Source organism: Ursus arctos, unplaced genomic scaffold (genome assembly GCF_023065955.2).
Source record: "Ursus arctos isolate Adak ecotype North America unplaced genomic scaffold, UrsArc2.0 scaffold_2, whole genome shotgun sequence".
NCBI classification, from domain to species: Eukaryota; Metazoa; Chordata; class Mammalia; order Carnivora; family Ursidae; genus Ursus; species Ursus arctos.
The window spans coordinates 1,103,904-1,129,225 of NW_026622874.1; the positions used below are offsets into that span (position 1 = coordinate 1,103,904).

Genomic DNA, 25,322 nt, shown 5'->3' on the forward strand with positions numbered 1-25,322 from the left:
AAGGGCACAAATGTGTTTCCTGCAAGAGTCTCAAGTACCTTTGTTCACGCTTCCTCTCTTCCCCTTCTTCAGATGAGAACTTTTGCTCTAGGGGAAACAGGATTTAATGGTTCAAACTGACTCCCAGAGAGTTTCACTACAAACAGGAACTTTATCTCACATGATGGCCCATAATATGTGTGCCAAAGTAAGTCCTAAATGGTAAAACCATTTTTAACCCACGAGGAAGACAAGTGCATTCCCCCCGGCACACTTTCATATATAGTGAACGCACAATGCCCACTAGAGAAGACTTACAGATTCAACTAAACTGAGACCCATAGACCACACCGGGCATCAAGGGCCCCTGGAGCGACGGTCTTAAACCTGAGCATGCATCAGAATTACCTGGAGGGACCGTTAAAACACAGATGGCTGCTCCCCATCCCTCCCCTTCCACCTGGGTCTCTAATTTAGTAGTCCTGAGGTAAGGCCCAGAATATGAATTTTTAACGTGTTTCCTGGGAAATAACACTGATGCAGGACTGGTGAACCACACTTTGAGAACCACTGCCTAGAAGCTATGGGACAGGAGATGTAACTTGTCAGAAGGAAGGCATCAAGTGTTCCTTCTCCTGGGGAAGACTTGTAGCAGGTCACCCAGTTTTTGGGAGCTACAAGATTCACATCTGGCAGGTGTGAGAGGTATCTTGGCGTGGAAGCCACGTGCCTCATGTCTTTTTTTAAATTACTCTACAGACGTAGCTCCCAGGAACCCCAAAAAGGGACATGTTGATTACTCGAGTTTTCAACTGGGACCAAAATTATGGCTTCCAGTCAGGCATTTACAGGCCTCCCTGTCCAAGTGTAGTACCAATCAGTGCCAATCAGGGGTCAATTTTACAATGTTGCCTAGTAACAAAGTTGACCCAACCATCTTTATATGTTTCCGGGGAAATAGCTGGGAAGTTAAGTGAAGGCGTTTCTCCTTCATGCAGAAGGGGAAAGGACTGCTTTGTTCCCCTTTGCCCACTGCATACATATCTCTATTCATATTATACTCCTATTTTAAAAGCTAAATAAAAACGGAAATGAGATTATGTCCAAATTTCCTCCATTTTTCAGTCTTGTAGCTGAATGTCAAGTCTACCAGTTGGAATGATCTGGCCAATGAAAGAAGGCGGTGACTCGCGTTGTGCATCCTTGGCTCTACGTTGCCAGTCACATGACAACGCACATTTTCATGGGCTCTATATTATATCACAGGAAGCCTCTGAATCCCATGCCAAGAATACTTACTAATCTCTAACCTGATTTGTAAACAAGAAATAAATTTCTACTTCAGAGCTTCTGTCATCTATTTTTTCCACCTGATTGCTATATAGACTGCTTCATTTTATCACACTTCCTACTTGAAAAAAACTCTCTCTCTCTCTCTCTCTCTATATATATATATATATATATATATATATTTCCTACTTCAAAAAAAAAAAAGGAGGAGGGGGAGGGTTAGAGGAAAGAAAAATTAAGAAATATAAAGAAAAATAATTTTCTCTCAGGAATATACTCTACTTTCAAAGGTGCTCAACCCTTGCTACACATCAGAAATACCTGGGGAGCTTTAAGAACATTCTGTGTCTGGATCCCATCTCCAGACATTTTAATTTAATTGGTCTTTTTAAAAAGATCCCTGGCTGAATGTGACTGGGAGTAAGAATTACCTCTTTAGGCTAAAAGTTGTTTCTTTTTGAAATTTGTCTTGTTGGCAGAAATACATATTCCTGAGAGAAAATATCACTAATACTAATATTCTTTACAAGTATATTAGGGAGTGAGCTTCTAATGAAATAAAAAGGAGAAATGGAGCACAGCTTTAAAAAAAATGATACAAACATAATGTCCTGCACTCACTGAAAGAAGAAGAAAGAACTCATCCTCTGTTAGTGAAAAGAGCTAATATTTATTTTTCTTTTTCTCAAATGTGGAAGCAGCACAGACCGGCTAGATGCTCACCCATTTCCTCTCTTCCCAAGCACACACCTGAACGAGATTCTCTAGCTTCCCTGTCTTCGGTCGTCAAGCAACGTGACTGACTTCCAGCCAGTGGAGTGTGAACATATATAATAAATGCCACATCCAGCCCTGATTAATGAAAACTATTCTTGCAAGACTATGATGATTATTTTATGTGTTGACATGGCTGAGCCATGGTGCCCAGATATATGGTCAAAAGTTATCCTAGAGGTTCCTGGGAGTGGGTTTGGGAAGAAATTTACATTTAAGTTGGTGCACTCTGAGTAAAGCACATTACCCTCCACAGTGTGGGGACGCCTCATCCAGTCAGTCAAAGACTTGAACAGAACAAGTGGCCTCCTCTGGGCTGGAGAGAATTCTGCAGCAGCAGCCCTTCTCTGGGTCTCTACCATGCCAGCCCACCCTGAAGATTTTAGACTTGACAGCTGTCCTAATTGTGGGACCCAAGTCCTTAAAATAAGTCCCTCTCTCTCTCTCTCTCTCTCTATGTGTGTGTGTGTGTGTGTGTGTGTGTGTATATATATGTATATGTATATATGTATATATATATATATATATATATATATATATATATATATATATACATATATATATATTTGTGTGTGTGTGTGTACACACACACATCTGTGTATGTGCACACCCTATTGGTTCCGTTCCTGCAGAGTGCTGACTCATACTGTGACTTTTTAGGAAGAACATTAAAAATTAGAGGAGAGTAAAAACAAAATGGAAGGAGCTTGGTTTCTACACCAGAAGTCCTTCTGACAACTGGGAATGTCCACTGGACGTGGGTGAGTGAGAACCCCTCATGATGCTAAGCTACTGAGACTTGTGAGTTTGTGTGTTACAGCTGTTAGCATGACTTACTCTAGCTAATTGTAGCAGATGTTGAAGTAGAAAGTATTTAAGCTCCCTTGATTCTCTAACATTCTATAGCAGTGGTTCTCAAAGTTAGCTGCACATGAAAAAATCCTAAAGCTTTAAAAAACAGGGTTACTTGGTCTTCACTCCCAGAAAGTATATATTAATTGGTTTCTGAAATACAGCCTTGGGATGAGAATTTCCTAATGCTTCCCAGGTGATTCTAAAATGCAGAGAAGTTGAAGAACCACTGGTGTGCAGGATGACAGAGACCAGACTTAAAACTAACATGGAAGAGAAGCCAAGAGCGTGAAAAGCTTGATATAAATGGACAGTGTGATGTGCTTGCCCCACATCAAAGTTCTTGAGCTGTATTACCATTGGTCTTGTTACTAATGGTAATGAGAAGACATATCTCTATGTCTCAACAAAGCTGCTTCATAGAAATTATGATTCCCACGTGTTGGATGAGAGAACCAAAGCTCACAATGAGCAGCTAGGTAACTGCTCAAGGTCACACAGCCAAGGGCCAAGCTACAGGTCAACCAGTGATCTGGCTGAACCCATAGTCCACACTCTGAAGCCTAAGCTACAATACCTCCCATCAACCTAAAGAAAATGTCCTGGTGAAGATAAGCAAGAATCTCACTGTGCAAACACCAGTCGGGTACCTGGAGTGCTGTAGTCCAACCAGGTTGTTGGAGAGTCTGCAAGCCGGTCCCACAAGGAATAGGTAAGAGACTATGGAAGACTTTGACCAAAAAGGGCAAAATTAAATTGAAGAGTAAAGAGAAAAAATTATTAGAAAAAGAAAACATGAGAGTGCCTTCAAATACTAGAGAAGTTATCATGTGGAAGATACTATTATGCTTATCACCAAATAAAATAAGCTTATTGTCTTCTCTCCAGAGAGTTAAATCTCTAGATCATAAGTGAGATGTTACAAAAAAGAAAGTTCTAGTTGATATAAAGAACTTTTCAGGGGTGCCTGGGCAGCTCAGTCAGTTAAGTGTCCAACTCTTGACTTCAGCTCAGGTCATGATCTCAGGGTCGTGAGAGCTCGAGCCCTGCGTTGGGCTCCACACTCAGTGGGGAAGTCCGCCTGAGAGTCTCTCCCTCCACCCCTCCCCCTGCTCACGTGTGTTCATTCTCTCTAAAATAAATAAATAAATCTCTAAAAAAAAGAACACTTTCCGGGGTGCTTGGGTGGCTCAGTCGTTAAGTGTCTGCCTTCGGCTCAGGTCATGATCCCAGGGTCCTGGGATCGAGCCCCGCATCGGGCTCCCTGCTCAGCGGGAAGCCTGCTTCTCCCTCTCCCACTCCCCCTGCTTGTGTTCCCTCTCTCGCTGGCTGTCTCTCTCTCTGTCAAATAAATAAAATCTTAAAAAAAAGAAAAGAAAGAAAAGAACACTTCCCAATAACTAGTGCTGTTCCAGAAAGAACAAGCAAGGTTGCTATGAAAATTTAATGAGAAATATGTTTTGTAAAAGCACATAAAATTCTGGGTATTTTTGCTTCTGTTCTCACATCTGTGAGGCTCCATCCATTGCAACATCCACGGAGATACTGAAACGATGGATCTGCACTGGAAAGGAATAAGATAGAAGATAACTGAGGCCCATTCCAATCCAGAGAGTCTATCCTTCCATGTCCTGGGACCCTAAGAAAAGACATTGTGTGAAATCCCTTATCTATCGACTGGTGAACAGAACACACACACACACACACACACACACACACACACACACACTTGTCTAGTCTATGGTTTCCAAAGCTATTTACCAGAACATGCAGTCTCTTTCTTTCCACCACTGACATTGGAGAAGATTCACAGCAATACTTTGGCCAGTTGCATCTTGATGGAGACCTAACATGAGGCCAACTCTGGACGACTCTCTTCATCTGAATACGATTACCACAGAACACGCCAGTGGATAAAATACTTCCAGAGACAGAGACCCAAATCTCTCCCCTCGGGAAGCTACCACGGTCAATCATTCCACTTCAGTTTCTCCATCTGTGTTTTGCCTCGTCTTCTCCAGGGCAGGCTTCTCACCAGCCCCACTACAATTTGGGAGCCCCGTGGTGCGTGGCAGAGCACACATTCCGTGTGAGGGCAGCATAGGGGGCTTTCAACAAAGCTTTACTTGGAAATGACCTAGACCGCAAAAATGTTTGTGGTCCAGCACCTGGAGCATAGTGGAGAACTGAGGAAAACGTACAATTTGGGGAGAAATACATTTTGGATAGGTTCTTATAATTCAGGGAAAACTACAAGAAGGGGGCTTCAATTATGGAAATCATTCAAGCAATTCTGCAAAAAAGACACACGTAGCAAATATGCCAACTGTCTAGAGGTGTGATATACCTGACTTCATTGCTGACATCATAAGAGCTTTAACAAGTCCTCAAATTCTGTGCTCTGCTTCCCCGTCTCATGAAATGGACAGGACACCTGAGGGCAGAGCGGCTTGCCCCCTCACAGCCAGCCTCTGTGCCCGCCGCCCCTGGAACCGGGTGTCTGCTCCACGAGGGCTGGCTGGGTGAACGAAGGCATAGAGGCCTGAATGGGAAGGCTCTGGATGTGAAATGCTTGATGTGCCTTTTAGAGAAATATTCCAGGCCTCCGAGTGACTATATTCCACCAAGCTTCTCTCCAAGCATATGACTTATTTAGCACCTTAAAGTTCATGTTGACAGAGAAGGTGAAAGTACGCACACTTCTGGGAGCTCAGTTATTTCTGACTTGTTAGGTCCCGATAACAGCAGTGATAACAGTCCAGCCCGAGCTGGGTATAAACAGGAGCTGTATGCCAACTTCCCCATTGCAGTTTCCATGTCGTGTCGGCTCTGTTTTGCTGCCACTGAGAAAAGACTGCCATTTAGCGGTGGTTAGAGTGAGGGAAAATGGGTCCGCTGGGCTAAACATTTCAAAACTCGTCCAGGGCGCTGACTTTTGCAACAGCCCTCGACACTGTGGGCTAGAGCCGGGAGAAAGTCTGCAGGTGGCCAAGAGGGCACGGATTTGTCCACAAGAACAGGCCAGTGGCTAGATTTCAAACCGACAGTGATGGAAGACAGAGCACCCCAAGTCGCTCACAATCTCCTAACACGCTCATTTATTTGCAGAAGAGGCTGGTAGCCAAACCAAGAGGCTCTCTCAGAAAAAGAAAGCGAGAATGAGGAAATCCCCCTTATTTTCCAGGTGAGAAACATCAAATGTGTTGCCGGTGTAGCGAATGCTCCCGCAACACACGCGAGACACAAGGCTTCCCACCGTCGCGGTATGCAAGCACCTTGAGAGGGGCTGGGAAGGCCTGTGTACTCGTCTGTGCAGACACGCTCTGGAAACGCCAGTCTCACGGAGTCCCGCGCTTAAAGGGATCTCTCTCAATCCAAAACACTGAGAGTGCTTCCCACTCGTCGTTTGTACAGCAAACCTTAGCTGAACACCCACCAGCGCCCCCACGGCGTAGAAGGCGTGGGGCACAGAACGAATTGGCCAGGCCACCGTGCAGCTTCATAAAAGCAGAGGTTAGAGATAATCAACAACGTATTATTCACTTACCTAGACATTACTCTGTTACGGAGCACGCGTGACCCGCGTGACGAAGACCAGGGTGCTAGCAATTCATGGAACAGAGAAATGTGACCTGATCACTTACACGAGGAGGTGACATTTGAGCCGAGAACTGAAAGATACACAGGAACTGATGGGAGAAAGCCACCATCACACTTGAGAGGAAAAGTAAATAATTATTTCTCAAAACTCTTTACGTGAACAACTCATTCTGCATGTAGTTTTTGTTTTGCTTTTTTTTTTTTAATTCTAAGGTTTGAAAAGTCTTAGAAACGACACTGTAGTAGAAGTCGGTTTTATGTGCCCAGACGACACCAGTGGGAATTGTCACCGTCCTTTCATGTCACTTACACGCACCTCCGAACGCACAAGGATGCATGTGGCGTTTGCTTCCAGAAGGCAGACCAGCATCTCTGTGCAGCGATGGCTATGAACTGACAGATGGAGGTCTGCTCTGCGAGGAGTTCCAGGATGCTAAAGTCCACTTGGGTCAGCTGGGGAAACATTTTCTACGGAGAGATCCAGCATGGCAAAGTAAGACTCACGTGTAGGGTATTTCCACGTGCACGTGGGGGGTGAGAACGAGGGCTGTGGGGACTGCAGGACCCATCTGCCTGACTCCCCACAACTCAGAAGAAGGCTCACGGAAGGGACACAGACTGCTCTGGGGTCCAGCCAGTGTGGCGGCCGACAGCACCGTCCGTGGGATGCCATGAAATCCATCTCAGGGTAAAACAAGGTCTGTATAGAAACGAGTTGATAGAGGGAGAAGATGAAGTCTCTCAGGTAGCAGGTAACCGGTATGGAGCCTCAAAGCCCAGGACTGAGTTTTATTTGACTTCATTATGCAAAAGGCCAGATTTCGGGGTCAATGAAAGACATTTGTCAAATTAAAGGTACAGGCAACTCTTAGCACTTTAACGATCAATAGTGATTTGATTAACCACGTACCCTGAGGGAATCTTCCACTTGGCTCGGAACTCTTTATTATCATTTTATTTAATGTGGTGGCAGATAGTTTTCTGAAGATGTCCCCACAATATCTCCCATCCCATATGTTCTTCTGCAATGTGACCTTGCCATGCCCCCATCAAGAGGCGAAGTCCCATTTGTCTCCAGTTGAATCTGTGTGGCCTCTTGACTTGCTAGCAGCCAGCAGAATCTGGTGGAGGTGACGCTGAATGCTCTGGGAAGGTCAGAAAAACCATGGGGCCTCTGCCTGGTTCTCCTGGGACACTTGCTCTGGAGAGGACACCCACCACGGAAGCAGTCTGCCCATCCCACGATTGCCATAGGGAAAGGCCCCATACCTATCCTCCAGCCAGGAGTGAGCCCAGGTGAGCCCAGCCTTCCATCCATCCCTGCCAAGACGCCACAGACTGAGAATGAAGGAGCCATTTCAGAAGTGACCTCCCACCCCGAGCCATGCGGGTCCTCCCACCTGAGTTCCCAGACATCCCAGAGCAGAAGAAAAACGCCCCCTAGTGCCCTGTCTAAATTTCTGACTCACAGAAACCATGAGCATAATAAAATTACAGTGTAAATATAAATAAAACCCACTAGGCTTAGAGGGGTTTGTTACACAGAAATAAATTATTGGAACAAATGTTTATAGGGTTTTTTTATATACAAAGATTATATAATAATAATTATTATTATTGAGCCCATTGAACAAAAGAGAAACCCAAGGTGCAGAGAGATTAAGCCAATTAGATCACAGAATCATATACTGAATTATATAATCACAGCAATCAAATGATCATCGAAAGTTCATTTGAGGACTTTGAAACTCAGAGAAAAAATGACTTGGATCAAGTTACATAGCTGAAGGAAGATCCAGGAAAATAATTTAGATTTCCTAAAGATTCCTGGAATCCAGAGATCTTTCCAAAATATTAGACCAAGTATGATACATTAAAAAGATCACATGTTTTACAATCAGATATGAGCTGATTATATCCTTACTTAATGCCTTATATTTAAAATAGGAAGAATCCAGAGAAAGGTTAATAGTGGGAAAACCACTGTGATCTGAATAAGGTGCGTGGTTTAATAGATCTGTACTGATGCTAATTTCCTGGTTTTGATCATTCAGCTACGATTACATAAGACACTGATACTAAGGGAAGCTGTGTGTGGGGTAAACGGGAACTTTCTGTACTATTTTTGTAATTTTTTAAGTGTAAATTGGATCTAAATAAAAAGCTAAAAAAAAACAACCAATTTTTCAAGTCTAAAATTGGATCTAAATAAAAAGTTTAAAAAAAAAAAACAACCAATACCTACCAAGTGAGAGTTTTTAAGACAGTGTTTGGAAAATGTCATGCTTGGTAATTAGAAAGCATTCAAATACAATTTCCCTTTGCTACCCCCATCCCAACCCGCTGATAAAGCCAAAACAGATGGTCTCCTGACTCCTGGTTCGGGCCTCGCTCTCCGAGGCACGTCCTCGCTTTCCGTAGCTCTAGTCAAGCGCACTGAAGCCAGGAATTTCTGAGAAAATTAACTTAGGAAGCAGGCGATGGGGGATGGGAGACTTGCCACAGCAGCGACACCTCTAACGTCGTCTCTGAACTTGGACTGCTCGGCAGCCACAAACCGTTCCAGCCAAGAGTCCTGCCCCATGCAGCGACCACACCTACTCACCCTCGTTGGGGTTACACGCCCTCCACGCCACAGTCGTCGGATGCCATCTGCCTGTGGCTGTGAGCTAGTCGAACACTCTCTCAAACAGCCTTCCAGAGCTAACTGAGCTGCTCTAAATATTTCAAGAGACAGAAATGGGGTTGCGCCAAAGATGGTCTAATAAAATATTTAAGTGCTTTTTTCTAGCCACTTCCGTCTTTCCTCCTCCTCAGGGAAACATGCATCTTATCTGTTGACATCAGAATTGAACCTGACTGCTCTGGGAACCGGGCCATCTCAGGACGGGGAGACCGAAGGGGACATTTCTGGGAAATTATCAGAATCATTTTGAAATAATTTTGCCAATGCAAATCTTCAAATCCTGGGAACATTCATAAATTCGTCTGAAGATGAAGGTACTGAATAAACCGAATATGGGCTTGGCCTCCGACCTCAGAACCACAGGCCGTCATGGTTGTGAAACAGACTGCTGTGGGTCTACAACAGGAAACAGACAACCGCCGCAGTTCAGCTGAACAGCCGGAATTTTGGCCACAGGACGATCAGCCTTTATCAGTTCACAAAGCCAGCAGCTCCCATCCGTCCACATCCGAGGTCCTTTCTGTCACGCTCTACGCTCTCTCTAATATTAAGCTGACTTCCTACCAAAAGTCCTTGTCTTATCATTCTTGGAAATTTCTACTTGACATGGACATGTAGTGACAAAACACATCTAATTCAGAAGCACACAAACTCATTTTTCTAGAAAAAATTGCTGGGCATGCCGTACGGCCATAAACCACAGGCCCATTTTTGACTCTTACCGTTCTATACAGAGTGAGCAATGGTATTGGCCTCTAGGCCTGCACAATGCCTGAGCATGTTCTGAGCCATTAAGTAAATCTCAGTGATATTTAGTAAAGCCATAGGGTCCAATATGGCTTGTTTTATTTTGATTCCTTGAAAATTAGTTATCCTTGGGTTTGTATGGAAATCTCTGCATCAGAATCATACATAACTAGAATTCACTGTTCTCCAACCATACCAGATAAAGTAGTTCTTTATATAAACATTATCTATTCTTGTTCATTTTCACTTCTTTGTGTCCTGAGAGAAATCATCTCCTTCTTCCACCTTTACTTCTTCAATGATTTTATTATTTATGAAGTGAGATCCCACCTTACTGTCCCCCTGAGATGTCACATTACTTTTAGAAGCTAGAGCTCTTGGACTGTACCGCAGTCCAGATCAGGCTGCATCGTTCCTGTCCCCAGCGATCTCCCAGAGTTCGCATGAAGCAAGATGCGATTCTACCACTGGAGTTCTAGAAAATCATTACAATGAAGACACCTCATTTCTATAAAGATATTATGCTAAGAAATGAATTTTTCATTAGAACTAAAGGGGTATGCTATTAATTTTCATCCAATAGCCTGCTATGTCTCATGCCCTCAAAAGGGACAAATAAACAGATGCTCGTTTCCTTTGTCAAATGCAGGAACACTGGCAGAGTCTTCCCTGTCTGGCCCCAGGGACATTTATGTCATCCCCTTGTCCAGTCATACAGTTTACTTTTATGAACAAATGACTAAAATAGAAGACATTTCAGACCTAGTTTCATCAAAGATGACTTGAGAAAGCTCTAATCTAGGGAAAAAACTCTAGTGCAGAGAATTTAAGGAGTAGTGACTTCTAGACTAGTCACGAGGACATCAGGAAAGAGTACTGAATAAGAACAAGTAAAAGTATTAATGATCAGAGGTAAAAGTTGAAAAGATAAGGGAACAAGAATTTATCGAGCACTAAGTGACTTCTCTACATCCACTACTATGCCCGTCTCAACCAACAGACGGGTGCTTTCTGCTTCCTAGAGCACAGACCCAACGTGGGGACAGCTGGGGGCCTGTTTCCATTCTCAGACATCCCCCCCAACCACACACACCAGGACATCCATACTAGTGTTCCTCCTGTCACACCCTCTCCTGCCCACTTCTGCCCTGTGTCACCTTGATTCCTCGCCTTCTCTCCTGCAAAGTGTTACCCCTTCACAGGGTCATCCGAATCTACATTCCGATCCTTCGGCGTTGCCCCAGCTACCGCTGAAAACAGCAATCATGATCATAAACGCAGATACTCAGATGAGACTCTGGGCCAGGAGCTGTTCAAAGCCCATCACATATGTAAACCCCAGGCCCTTGCCTGACTGCCCGTCTCCAGTGTCTCCCCCCTAGGGTGTCGCCTAAGGGTGCACATCAAATCACCTGGGAGCATTCTCCTACAAGAAGTGCCCAAGCCCACTCCAAACCTAGAGAACCAGAACCACCACGGGGCACATGGTCCGAACATGTACACGTTCAGAAATCTTCCCAGGGTTTCTGATTTGTATCTTTGATTCAGACCATAGACCAGTCTGATTCAGATTGTCGTGTTCTCTTTTGAGAGCCCTACGGAAGTACAACCTATATACTGTAAAAGTCACCCGTTTTAAGTGCATGATTCAATGATTTTTAGTAAATTTACAAAGCTGGGCAACCCTAACCACAATCCATTTTTAGAACATTTCTATAACCCCTAAAAGAGTCCTTCTGTCCATTTGCAGTGAAGCCTGATTCCAAACCGCAGCACCAGGAAACATTTCGTCTCTACACATGTGCCTATCCTTGCCATTTCAGATAAGTGCTATCTATTAAGTCTGGCTTCTTACACTTAGCATAATGTTTCTAAGGTTCCTACATGTTGTAACTTTTATCAGTAGTTTGCTGCTTTTTATTGCTATTAAGAATGATACTATATGCATATACCTCATTCTTTTTAGTCATTCACCATTGGGGTTGTTTTCATTTTGGCTACCGTGAATACATCTGCTCTGAGAATGTAAGTACATATGTGTGGATATATTTTTTCAATTTGCTCTGTTGAGCTGTATTTTAAGTTAATATGCAACTTTTGGAAAAGAATGTCAAACTGTTTGGCACAGGGGTTGAATTATTTGACATTCCCACTAGTAATGCATGAGGGTTTCATCCTCTCCACACTCTCATCAGCACTGGTAAGTATCTGTCTTGCTGATGATAGCCATTCTAGTGGGGAGAAAAGTTTTAATCTGTAGTTCCCTAATGACAAATGATGTTGAGCATAATCGTTATTCATATGAGGCATCTTCTTTGGTGAAATGTCTATTCAGCTCTTTTTCCACTTTTTATTTTTTATTTTTTTAGAGATGGGGGAGGAGGGGCAGAGGGAGAGGAAGAGAGAGATCTTAAGCAGCCTCCACACCCAGTGCAGAGCCCAACACGGGGCTCGATCCCACAACTCTGAGTTCATGACCAGAGCCGAAATCAAGAGTCAGGCACTAACTGACCGAGCCACCCAGGTGCCCCTCTTTTCCCACTTTTTAAATGAATTGTCCTATTATTGAGTTGTAAGACTTCTCTATATATCTTGAATACATGTCTTTATCAGTTAAATGACTTGCAAATATGTTTTCCCAGGCTGTAGCTTATCTTCTCAGTTTCTTAATGGTGGCTTTTCAAGAACGAAAGTTTTTAATTTTGACAAAATCCAATATGTTAATTTTTCTTTTGTGGATTGTGCTTTTGGTGTCATATCTAGGAACTCACTGCCTCACCCAAGACCCTAAAGACTCTCCACTGTGTCCTCTTCTAGAAGTTTTATAATTTTAGCTTTATGTTCAGATCCATGACCCATTTTACATTAATTTTGTATATGAGGGAAGGTAAGGTCTAAATTCACCATTTTCCATGTGGATATCTCATTGTTCCACTACTGTTTGTTAAAAAACAAAACAAAACAAACAAAGGAAAAAACCTATCACAATCTTTTAATCCCCTTGACACCTTTGTTGAAAACTGGTTCACCATAACTATAAAGATTTATTTTTGGATCTCTTAATTCTGTTTCACTGATCTATATGTGTATTCTTAAGCCAATGCCACACTATCTAATTAATGCAGGATCAATCACAATAAGCTTTGAATTGGATAGCGTAAGTCCTCCAACTGTCTTCTTTCAAAATTACTTTGGATATTCTGGGTCCTTTAACATTTCCATATAAATTTTAGGATTAGCTCATCAACCTCTGGAAGGAAACAAAAAGAAAAAAGAAAGCTTGTGAAGACGTAGCTAGAGATTGTGTTGAACCTACAGGTCAATTGAAGAATGACCATCTTGACTAAATAGGTCTTCCAATCCATAAACATCTAATTTCTTTTCATTTACTTAGACCCTCTTCAATACGTCTCACCCATGTTTTATAGTTTTCGGTGTACACATCTTGCACTTCTTTTGTTACGTGTATTCCTAAGTGTTTGGGGCTCTTTGATGCTATTGTGAATGAAATCATGGTTTAATTTTCACTGTTGAATCTTCCGTTGCTAGCATACAGAAATATAATTACATTTGTAAACCACTGCTCTTTATAAAATAAAATCTTGCAATCTTTTTACAGAATTCACATGATGGTACGAAAAGACTTCCATGCCATAGTCTCCGCCTACTCCTTCAGCATCATTTCCCATCGTCCACAGTGCATAGTGTTTGTCTCCTTAGTGCTGAACCTTTAGTGGGACCCTACACTCCTGTGATGTTTCTTACTTAAATTTAAATTATACCGCAAGTCTAGTTTATACATTGTCTTGTCCCAGAACCTTTCCTAATTTCTTTCTCCCGCTCTACCACTCGCGTTGACCTGTGAAATGCATGTACACAGAGGTCTTCGTGTGTGCTCCTGAAATTCTAAAAACAAAGATCTCTCATTGGTTTTTCTGTATTGCATTTTAAGTAAGTCCTTAAGTGTACATCTTGAGAAACTCAGCTACCATGTGCAGCAAAGTCTGCTGCTTGTTCATCAATATTCATCTCCTTCCAAAGTAATAAAACTCCTGATTTCCACTCGGCATAAAGCCTGTGTCTCCCAGCAGTTAGATGGAGCAGTGAGACTTCCCTGTGGCCATGAGCAGGGGTTCATGAGGCAGCTTCCAGAGATCTTCCCTAAACACAGACAAAGTACGGTTTTTCCCCTCTTTCCCTCCTTTATGTCTTTCTCCTTCTTGCTACGTAGAATCAGACCTGATAGCTGACGCTGTGCTGGGGCAGCCACCCTGACCATGAGGTGACCTTGGGAATAGAGACCCATACAGAGCAAAGCAACAATATGGGAAGAGCCTGGGTCTCCATACATTACCCCAGACTGCCAGGTGTGGGTTTTCCATCAGAAACACATACGGTTCTCCCTAATTTAAGCTGTTGTTTCTCTGTTGGCTAGTGCCGGACTTACTGCACACGTACACACCACACCTTACCGCATCCCAGTAACTGCTGTCCTGCCTACACACTGCAGGGCCTTTAACTGATATTTAGTTATTTCTTTCAGAGGAGAAGCAAAAGTGGGAAAAAACCTTCATGAAATATTAACTTCGATTTCCATGCTGCACCCTACAGTCACCAAATCTATTTCCAGGGTACTAAAATCCTAATTTTTAGGTATATAATATGACCTTCAGAAACCTGTCAGGGTTTTAGATCTAGTTTCTATTCTAATTTATTTATCATGATACTAATAAGCTGGGGTACTGTGGGGGTTTTTTGGGATGTAGCAGAAAAGAGCAAATTTATTCAATGATTCCATAGATATTCAAGACACAGAAGGCCTGTAATTGAATATAATAACAGAGCTCATGAAATCAGAATGGTTAGTGATAATAGCATACAAGCCGTTAAACAACTGGATGCCGCAGATGAAAAGCTAAGGTTCAGAGAGGTGCCGTGACTGTCTCCAGGGTCACACAAACACTGAATGGGAGAGCTGATGTCAGAACTCACATCCTCTGACTTCCAACTTGGGATTCTTTGAATCAGTTAGGGTTCTTTTGGTTGTGAAGCGCAAACTGGCTAATTCATGCAAGAAGGAAAATAATTTTTTTTTTTAAATCTGGGAATTTACAAGATCAAAAACTTGGAACAGATAGGAACCAGGCAGTTCTAGGAGGTTTCCATGGCAATCTCAGCTGCAGGGCTCATATTGATGTCACCAATGGAATGAATGGATAAACTCCAGCAATGTTTACTGTTCTTTTTTCATTCTGCTTGTGGGAGACAGATACATAATTTTTCATATATACCATATATATATATATATACACACACACACACATATACATATATATATCTTTTTATACATATCATATACACACACATATATTTTCCCCATTCCTCTCTTCCTTCCTTGCTGACTGATCTGCTTCCCAGGACACTGAGAATGCCAGGTATCCATTTTTCTTGCTTCCCTTAACTTGGTGTGGAGAAATAAGACCTAAGGGAAGTCTCTTGAAGGTGCTCTGGGAAGTGTTGGTTTTCTGAGAGAGAGAGACAGAGACATGCACAGAGAGAGAGTTTTCTGGTCTCCTGGCCCCCTGGCTTTGTTTTGATGTACTGCTCTGTGCCCATGTGAATATGTGAAGCCTCCAGTTTGTGCCCCTGAGATGACAAAGTAGAGAACGAAAGCCAACACAGTGAGGACAGCTGAAGGGGGAGCTGTGAAGTGCCAGCATCCCCTGTGGTGTTACTGCACCACTGAGCCCTCCCCGCCAGCCACCTCCCTCCACATCTCCTGTTATGCAAGATCACATATTTGTTGCCCGAAGCATGATACGCAGCTCATGTCCTGCTTTCAGCCACAAAGCATCCCCACTGTGACGTCACTCAGGATTTTAAGTCCATGGACAAAGGGGCTGAGTGGCCACCTTTGGATTTAGTGCCTGCCTGGGAGTGGAAATGGGGCAGTGTGAGGAACGATCCAGTGGAAGGAGCCTCCGGGACTGTGCAGGTTTACCAGTGTGAAGCCAAGCACCAGAGTGTGCCTTCCCACGGAGATGCTGTGGGGAAGGGGAGAAGGAAGGAGAACCCCCCAAATAAATGTCCCTAATACATACATTCTCTGTTGTTGGCATTTCAGAAACATAACCGAATGCATGACTACCACAAAGCGAACTACCTAGTTCACGAATGTGCGCTTTTAAACACCTAGAAAGGCACCAATCACTTTGTCTTTTCATCTGAAAACAAGTAAAAAGTGAAATGTATTCAGAAATATTAGATTATATAATATGCAATTTTGCAATTCAAGGTTTTTATTTCTCCACAGCGTCTAGAGTTAGCCATGAAACAAATTTACAGATATCAAATGACCCAGCTGCATCTCCCACAGATGTTTTTTTTCTCGTTAATGCCTTGTCACTTGACCCTAAGCAAGGACTTCTGCACACCCGTCACATGTATAGTACAGTGTTTATTTTTTTTTTATTTTATATTTCTAGTTTATGAACACCTTGCTTACAGACAAAGAAGACCTCTTATCTTATTAAATTGTGCACGGTGTCTGCCACTAAGCCAAAAGCTAAGTCAAACTTGGGCAAAGCATAGTTCGAACTGACAGAATATGAACAATCTAAGACTAAGTAAATTCAAGTGGAAGGTCCCAGCATTATCATCATGCCAAAGTTACATTCACGGAAGAAGCAATATGATTTTGGTTTGAATTCAAGGCCGACATGGGTTAAAACCTGAACATAGGGCTGAGTAGAGAACCTACAGGAAGCACGTTCAAGAACTCAACATAAGTTCTAGGATCTAAAAAAATACATCTTATTTTCAATATATATAAATTCTACGATCAAAACCTATACCCTGTTAATGCTACAAAGAAAAACTCCCCTTACAAAAGAAAGAAACAAACAAATTTCTCCTTTCTTCCCAAAAGCTGTACTTTGTCCATTTTAGTCCATTATGTAGCATTTTCCGTGGAGAGGAGGCCAAGGAAAATGTACATCAAACACTTATTAATGGTCTTTTGAGAAAGTGATTTAACTACACAGATAGGTGCTCGGTCAAAGCTGATGGGATAAACCAGAAAGGAAAGAAAAGAAAATATGGGGGGAAAGTTAACCAATAATACAACTATTAAGGAAGGACAACAAAATTGAAGCCTAGAGATTTCTGCCACATTCTTAACACATTGGCATTACTTCTGGACTGCAGAATTCTTAATCCCACGTCAGAATATTTAATTTAAAACTAATCTATATCCAGTGAGCATAATTTAGGGAAAAAAAATAAAATTTAGAGTGTCTCCCAGATTATAATAAAAATGACACTAGGCAGGCAAATGTCACCCAGGTCTGCCTGACTGAGGGCGTTGTGCATATGACCGTGGATTGGTACGTAAGTTCATCCACAGTGATGGTGTTTCCTTAGGAACGCCCATCAGAATCTCTATTTCAGGGCACCTGGGTAGCGCAGTCGTTAGGCGGCTGCCTTCGGCTCAGGGCGTGATCCTGGCGTTCCGAGATCGAGTCCCACATCGGGCTCCTCTGCTGGGAGCCTGCTTCTTCCTCTCCCTCTCCCCTGCTGTGTTCCCTCTCTCGCTGGCTGTCTCTCTGTCACATAAATAAATTTTTAAAAAATCTTTAAAAAAAAAAATCTCTACTTCAGAATCTCTGTCTTTAGAAGCCGATTTTATATTCTTATATTTGTCTAATATAGACCACAGAAATTGAGATTCCACCAAGCCTTTGCCAAAGGAATGAATAAACAAAAGATAAATTAAGAAAACTTTATCGAGAGACTCAAACATTTTTAATTGTTAAGAAATGCTCTCTTCCATATTGGATGGAAGTTCTGCCAGGAGAGGCAAGGAGGCCATGACCAGTTAACCAGAGCAGCTCTACTATGTACATATTGTTTCTAAATATTTTCTCTGAGGAAAGGATAGTACAGGGTAAAGCCCCCAAACACAGTGTTCAAGAACAATCTGGGCCAGGAAAGATGTGAATGCAACTTTTTACTCTGTTCTAGAATCCTCTAGGAAAGGAAGGTTTTTCTTGGGCTCCTTAGAGAATTCCAGCTTGCTTGGGCAAGACCAGGTATATCAAAGGCTTTGCAGGTAGCCTGAAATCAATAGTCTCTCTGCGTGAGCCCGAAACTGCATCTGCCAAGATAGTCCCTGGGATTAAGCCTGGCAGCTGAGGGATAATTCACTTCCCCTGTTCTTTGTAACACTCCCTTCCCACCAGGGCCCCACGTACCCTTGGAGAAGACAAGAGTACAGTACAGAAGAGGCTGTGACAAATGAAGTACAGAGCACTGTGGGGGCAGGAGAGGGAGCCACATGGGGCCAGCCAACCTGTGTTTATCGTGTGTGTGTGTGTGTGTGTGTGTGTGTGTGTGGTGTTTTGAGGTCTGGGAGGAGAAGGAAGAAAAGGATGGCTACAATTTCTACCTGAAGATACTACGATTTACACAGGTATGTTTCTATAAATGTCCCATGGCTTTGCTTTCAACATGCCATTTAGGACCAGCTACTTTGGGGCCAGTGACTTTGCATCAAAACAGACCCCAATGACAGCTCTATTACCCACACAGTTGCCTCAAGAATTTTAATAAATACTATTTTCCCTTACGGCACCTTTACTAACCCTCTTGTTATCCCATTGCACTAAATCTACTAAGCAATCCAGGAAGAAACAATTTGAGAAAAGAAAATAAAAATGTTATGAACTGGACATATGAAGAATGTCTAGAAATAGTACAAGTGGAAAGACAAGGAGGTAAGGAAGCGCTAAAGAGCCTAATGAGTTTTTGAAATTTGTTTTAAAATATTTTTTAACCTGCTTTCCAGATTTAATTGGCAGCTAAGTCCCCAAATAGTTCTTGGATCTCTCTCACTCTTAATCCTATTGCCACTATATTGGTTCCATGCCATTAACCTCTCTTGCTCCAATCTGGATGATGACAACATCTGCACATTGGTCTCCTTGCCTCCACCGCGGACCCTATTCAGGTTGTCCTCCAACCCAGCAGGTGGAATGATCTTTGTAAATTGTAAATGTGATAGCATCTCTCCTCCATCTGAAACTCTTCGATGGCTTCTCCCAACAGCCTTCAGGATAAGGTCCACACATTTTACTCTTCTTTATGGCTCTCCATAACCTGACTCTTCTCTTGTTACTTGATCAACTTGTTACTTAAGCTCCGGACAAATGAACTATCTGTTAAACCCCAAACATGCCACGGTCCCGTGTGGCTCCATCGCTTTTACCGGCCACTCCTCTTGCCAATGATGACCTGCCCCTGTACTTGGTCTAGACTGGTAGTTCTCAAGAAGTATTAGCAGGTATCAACAAAGGAACTTGTAAGAAGTGCAAAGTATCAGGCTTCACCCAGGCCTTCAGAATCAGAATCTGGGGCATGGGACCAGCAATCTGGCAATACTTACTGTATGTCTTATACGTCCACCTGGTGTGCTTGTATCTCAGAACATAGGAAGTACAGAGCTGCACAAAAACTAGATTTATACGTCCACCTGGTGTGCTTGTATCTCAGAAGATAGGAAGTACAGAGCTGCACAAAAACTAGCAAGTCATCAATTACTACACTGTCTGCGTTTTGGCATCCATGCGGCTGAACTGAAAACCGGCAGGCCACTTGTTCAAGCTAAAACAGAAGTGGCTTAAGGAGAGTAAATGGATAATGAGGGGACGCTGTGGCTCGAGGAGTCGTATAAACGTTATAGAAGCAGTGACTCAGTGTCTCATGAGTCCTAGAAGGTCAAATCATCCAGTCTCATCGTTTCACAGAGAATGAACACAAGGCCCCAAAAGGTGAGTGGCTTACCGAGGTCAGACAGATGGTCAGGGGAAAACTAAAACAAATGTGTTGTGGGAGGAAAAGGCTACATGGCAAAACCGTTGAGTCATCTAATGGCCACTGACACAGGCCACCCAGGCAGAACGAGAAGCGTGACACGTGCTACTCAAAATAATTCAGTGATCTTGCAGTTTTGACCCCCTGCCACCAGGTAGAAGTGATACCCCAGTTAGGCTGACATGATCCCAACCAGTGTCAGACTCAAGTCGTAGATAAGCATGATGGGGCTAGAGAGTTTGCTCTGTAAATGTGAACACAGATATTACACATATAAATGTGTGTGTATAAACATTACTTGTAAGAAATCAGGGTCTATCAGAGTCCTTCATTGCTGCTTCTAAGGTTACAGTAACCATGTAAAAGAGTACCTCTCATAGAAACATGGGTCGGCCAAATGTGTTTTACTTATATACAGATATATATGATTTGTATGTCTACATATATAAATAAATACACTGTGTATATATAGTGCATATATAAATACTCAGTAATATAGTCAGTATATATAAATAAAAATACTGAGTGTATATAAACATTCTGTCTATAAATATGTACACTGAGATGTAGATAAATATATGTAAGAATGTATATAAATATTTACAAGTATAAATAAAGGCATAATATATATAACCATACATTGTATGCAGTTAGGAATGATGTATATGTAATTATTAGATATATGTTATATTTTATATTCCTCTGTGTATATGTGTAATATATATATATAGAGAGAGAGATAGGAATTATAGATATAACTAGGAACATATATAACATTAAAATGATAATGAAATTTTAACATAATATTAATTATAATATTAAACATTAAATTATAATTTAAAATTATAACAAGAAAAAATAGATAAACGCTATTATTTGGGGGCAAATATCGGCATCAACAAATCACTGCCCCAATCCCTGAACCACTTCTACTGATGTGAAACACACTTCTGAGGACTCACACTGGCCTTCTGGGCTTCAGAGAAACCTGACATCAGAGTGCCGTTAGGTTCCTTCTGACAGATGCCATCATTTCTTCATCTTCGTTACAGGTAGTCCATTTGCCCTTCTTAGGAGCTCAGAGCTAACTAAGAGGCCAGCCTTCAGCTCACCATCCCAGCACTCTAAATCAGCTGGAATGATCTCTTTGCTTCCCTCCAGATCCTCTGCAGGAAGGTTCCCTGCTTCCTTCCACTGAGGGAGGAAGTGAGAGAATTAGGGCCTCAGGAGAAATTTACTTGTGCAAGAGAGGAGAAACTTTCCTTCCACTTGATAATTCAAGTGAAGGGAACAGTCCTTTTTTGACCCCAGGCACCATGCCTGGCCTTTTGACTTTAAATAGGAGTTGCTTTATTTTTCTATAAGCACTATTAGCGATGCTTAGCAAATAAATTTGGCTCAATATTTCTTGAAAATAAACTTTTCAGAACTGTTTTCTATTCTCACCTCAACATCCCATGGGCTAAATGTCATAGAGCAAGGACAGCATGTACCCTTTCAAAGGGGGCTGCTTTGATCTTCACCTCTCTGCTCCTGGGAATGCTTGGCAATCTCATGGAATAGCAACCAGATCTGTTCCACACTTAGAAAAATACCTTTGGGAGTTCAGTGAACTTGAAGAACTCTCTTCACCTTTCAGGTGTGCATGAGCCACACACAATCCCGACACTCCCAACTTGACTACCGATGACTCAGATGCCAGAGTGGACACACATGTCCATGCACGTTAACAGACCCTGACTATCCATGTATCCATAAAGCCTATTCTTTCACAGGGTTGCCATCTGAGAAACAGCAACCTAGGGTGAAACTAATCTATTTTGTTTCCTTAGAAGTGTCAATACATTGGCTTTTTGAAATGTCTTTCCTAAACATTTGCGATACCTTTTCCTGCTCTTTTCTTCTCCTTTCTGCCTTTTGTTTACTCCTCTCCCACTCCTATTCCCCAACCCAATCTTGATTTATCTCCTTATTCTAGAGAAGATGATTTCATCTAGAAACCTATATGTAGCATTGGAACTAAAGAAAGCAGAGGTGATGAGTGTCACCTGAATCATGTCAGGCATTCCATTAAACATAACTCCATCTTGACTCTCCCTCTGTTTTCATACCAGTGAGTCACCAAGAATCAAGAATCCTTCCCTCAGCACAGAAGACTACATAGGCCATGGGAAGGAGTCTAAATGTTACTCTAAATACAGCAGGAAACCATAGTTCAGTGTTAGCAAGAAAGTGATATGTTTTGGTTTTCACTTTAAAAAGAATGGCCTAGGAAAAGATATTTGCAAATGACATTACAGATAAAGGGCTGGTATCCAAGATCTGTAAAGAACTTCTCAAACTCAACACCCCAAAAACAAATAATCCAGCCAAGAAAGGGTCAGAAGACATGAACAGACACTTCTACAAAGAAGACATACAAATGGTCAACAGACACATGAAAAAGTGTTCAACATCACTAGGCATCAGGAGAATACAAATCAAAACCACAATGAGATACCACCTCATACCAGTTAGAATGGCAAAAATTAACAAGACAGGGAACAACAAACGTTGGCAAGGATGTGGAGAAAGGGGAACCCTTTTATGCTGTTGGTGGGAATGCAAGCTGGTACAACCACTCTGGAAAACAGTATGGAGGTTCCTCAAAAAGTTAAAAATAGAGCTACCCTACGACCTAGCAATTGCACTACCAGGTATTTACCCCAAAGATAAAGATGTAGTGAAAAAAAGGGCCATATGCATCCCAATGTTCATAGCAGCAATGTCCACAATAGCCAAACTGTGGGAGGAGCCACAGTTTGAAGATGCCCTTCAACAGACGAATGGATAGAGAAGATGTGGTCCATATATACAACGGAATATTACTCAGCCATCAGAAAGGATGAATACCTACCATTTACATCGACATGGATGGAACTGGAGGGGATTATGCTAAATGAAATAAGTCAAGCAGAGAAAGACAATTATCATACAGTTTCACGCATATGTGGAACATAAGGAATAGCACAGAGGACCATAGAGGAAGGGAGGGAAAACTGGGAAGAAATCAGAGAGGGAGACAAACCATGAGAGACTCTGGCCTCCGGGAACCAAACTGAGGGTTATAGACGGGAGGGGGGTGGGGGGATAGAGTAACCAGGTGATGGGTATTTAGGAGGACACGTGTTGTGATGAGCACTGGGTGTTATACGCAACTAATGAATCACTGAACAGTACATCAAAAACTTATGATGTACTATATGCTGGCTAACTGAACATAATAAAAATAAATAAATTAAAAATTTTAAAAAAATTTTTTAAAGTTGCTGTATGAAAAAAATAAAAATAAAAAATAAAGCAAAATATATTGTTATATTTTTTAAAAATTTTTAATTAAGAAAAATTTAAAAATTAAAAAAATAACATAAAAAGAACGGCCTGACTTCTAGGAGGTACAAGAATGGAAGCAGAGAAATCAGTTAGAGGCTTCGTACAAGATCTCAGGGTCACTTGACTAGGGGGAGGGAAATAGATGAATTTGGGGTACATTTTGTGTGATGTCAACAAGGCCATAGCTAACAGCTTGGAAGGAAGAAAGAATGAGGGCTGTGAGGAAATGGGGTGAATCAAGGCAGATACCTACGTTTCTACTTGAGCAACCAAAGTACAAAGGTTGCCCTTTAATGAGATAAGTACAGAGGAATAGGAGAAATTTAGGGGAGGAAAGGCAATCAAGAGTTCTGTATCGACCACATTATGTTCCAGAAGGCCACTAAACAAGCAAATAAAAATGAATGAAAACAGTCACCTCTTTTAAGTGGACAGGCAAGAACCTGAAGTGTCATGACACTGGAGCATCCAGCAGAGAGATTGTCTATTACAAGAAGTAAACACTTGATTTTGCCTTGGAGGCAGTGCATCTCATTACTCAGAGAACTTTTTTTTTTTTTTTTCAGAAGGACCATGAGATATGCAAATGCACAGCAGAAATTTTTCTGGATGTAAAGGTGTCAGAAGCCAAAAATAATAGAGCAGACTGATGTAAAAGAGCTCCTTAGTGGTGGGCAGTGTAGAATGTCTGCAGATTTTTTTCTCTTCAGAGCAAAATTCCTTTCCCAAGTATGGACTTAACACTGGCCTAAACAGTTATATATCACTTTCTTTAAAAATATATGCATGTCTTTGGTGATAGGGTGTGGATAAAGAATGGCTGGGCCACCTTAGAAAAGTTCAGGAATTAATATCCCGAAATTAGCAGGAAGTATATGCAGGCCACAGAATCCACTTCACGATGGTAAAAAAGAATGAAACCTGGCTTGATTAAATTTACCTTTATTTTTCCACTTGTGTATTTCCAGACAATAACTCAGACACAGAGAAATATACTGATGCTTCACCATTGTGGTCAAGCATGACTATGCTTTTAACCCAGGAGCCAGACCATGTCCCTGCAGAGGTAGAAGATGGAATTTCTCCTGAAGGAAATAAATATTTCCACTGTCCATGTTCTAATGGAGAGATTCATTCCTGTACCAACACAAGATTTAGGAAGGCATGTCTTAACTAGCAGGAATGAAGACAAGAAGAACAAATCTTCTTGCTCAGAGACTTGCAGGAGCCGTGGCCCTGGATTACAAGTGAGCAACAGCTGCATGAGCAGTCCTTCAGAGGTAGGTAAACTGGCTTCTGGAACATGGTAATAGGCTAGAATCTGAGGGATCTGTGCAGGTCAGCTTTAATGATGGCCACATCAAGTAGCCATTATAAATTGCTCTCTTGGCTGTTTTTTTCTTCTGTTATTCCTGAACGTACTGTAAATTTTGTAAAATTAAATGCCCAAGCTTGGAGGAAGCATCACAGAGGAGAGCAGCAGCAGTCCAAAGAGAGCCATTTCCAGGAAATGGGGGCATAGGAGAAAGCAAGCCGTGGCCCCCAGGCAGCACTAAGATGGCAGCTGACCGAGGCACATGGCGGCAACAAGGAATTGATTTAATAATAACCATCCCCTTAGGACTATCAGAAATACATGGCAAGAGAACTTGGCAAAAAACTAGAATTACTTTTGGAGGGTGGGAGGTTGGAGCCATTGTACATCTGTTCTTTAAAAGAGAATGTGTCCTCAATTTGTCTACAAAATGAGACATCCCTGGAACATTTGACTCTATCCTTTCCTGGGCTGTCAGTTCTCTCAAAACAAGAATGTACCAGGTAAGAAAGACTTGATAATTATTTCTGAGTGAAAGGCTAAAGAGATCTTGAATTAAACCTTTTTATTTTAATTTTTGTTTTTTAAAGGTTTTTATTTATTTGAGAGAGAGAGTGAGAGAGCACAAGTAGGGGGAGTGGCAGAGTGAGCCACAGAGGGAGAGGGAGAAGCAGACTCCCTGTGGAGCTGAGAGCCCAATGCAGAGTTAGATACAGAGCTAGATGCAGGACTCGATCCCAGGACCCTGGAATCATGACTTGAGCTGAAGGCAGACGCTTAACCAACTGAGCCACCCAGGTGCCTCTGAATTAAACCTTTTAATTCAAACAGCTCAGT

General features: G+C 42.1%; 1 protein-coding gene across 3 annotated transcripts in view; it reads right to left on the reverse strand.

The window, feature by feature from the left end:
• RGS7 (regulator of G protein signaling 7) overlaps positions 1-25,322 on the reverse strand; it is a 580,289-nt gene that overhangs the window by 357,672 nt on the left and 197,295 nt on the right. Inside the window, exon 1 of one of the 3 annotated variants that reach the window (XM_057315143.1) lies at positions 9,101-20,221. The exons of the other annotated variants lie outside the window; for them this stretch is intronic. The gene's annotated coding sequence lies outside the window, so the exon portion shown is untranslated. Of the gene's footprint in view, positions 1-9,100; positions 20,222-25,322 lie in introns of those variants that run through there. 3 annotated transcript variants of the gene reach the window in all.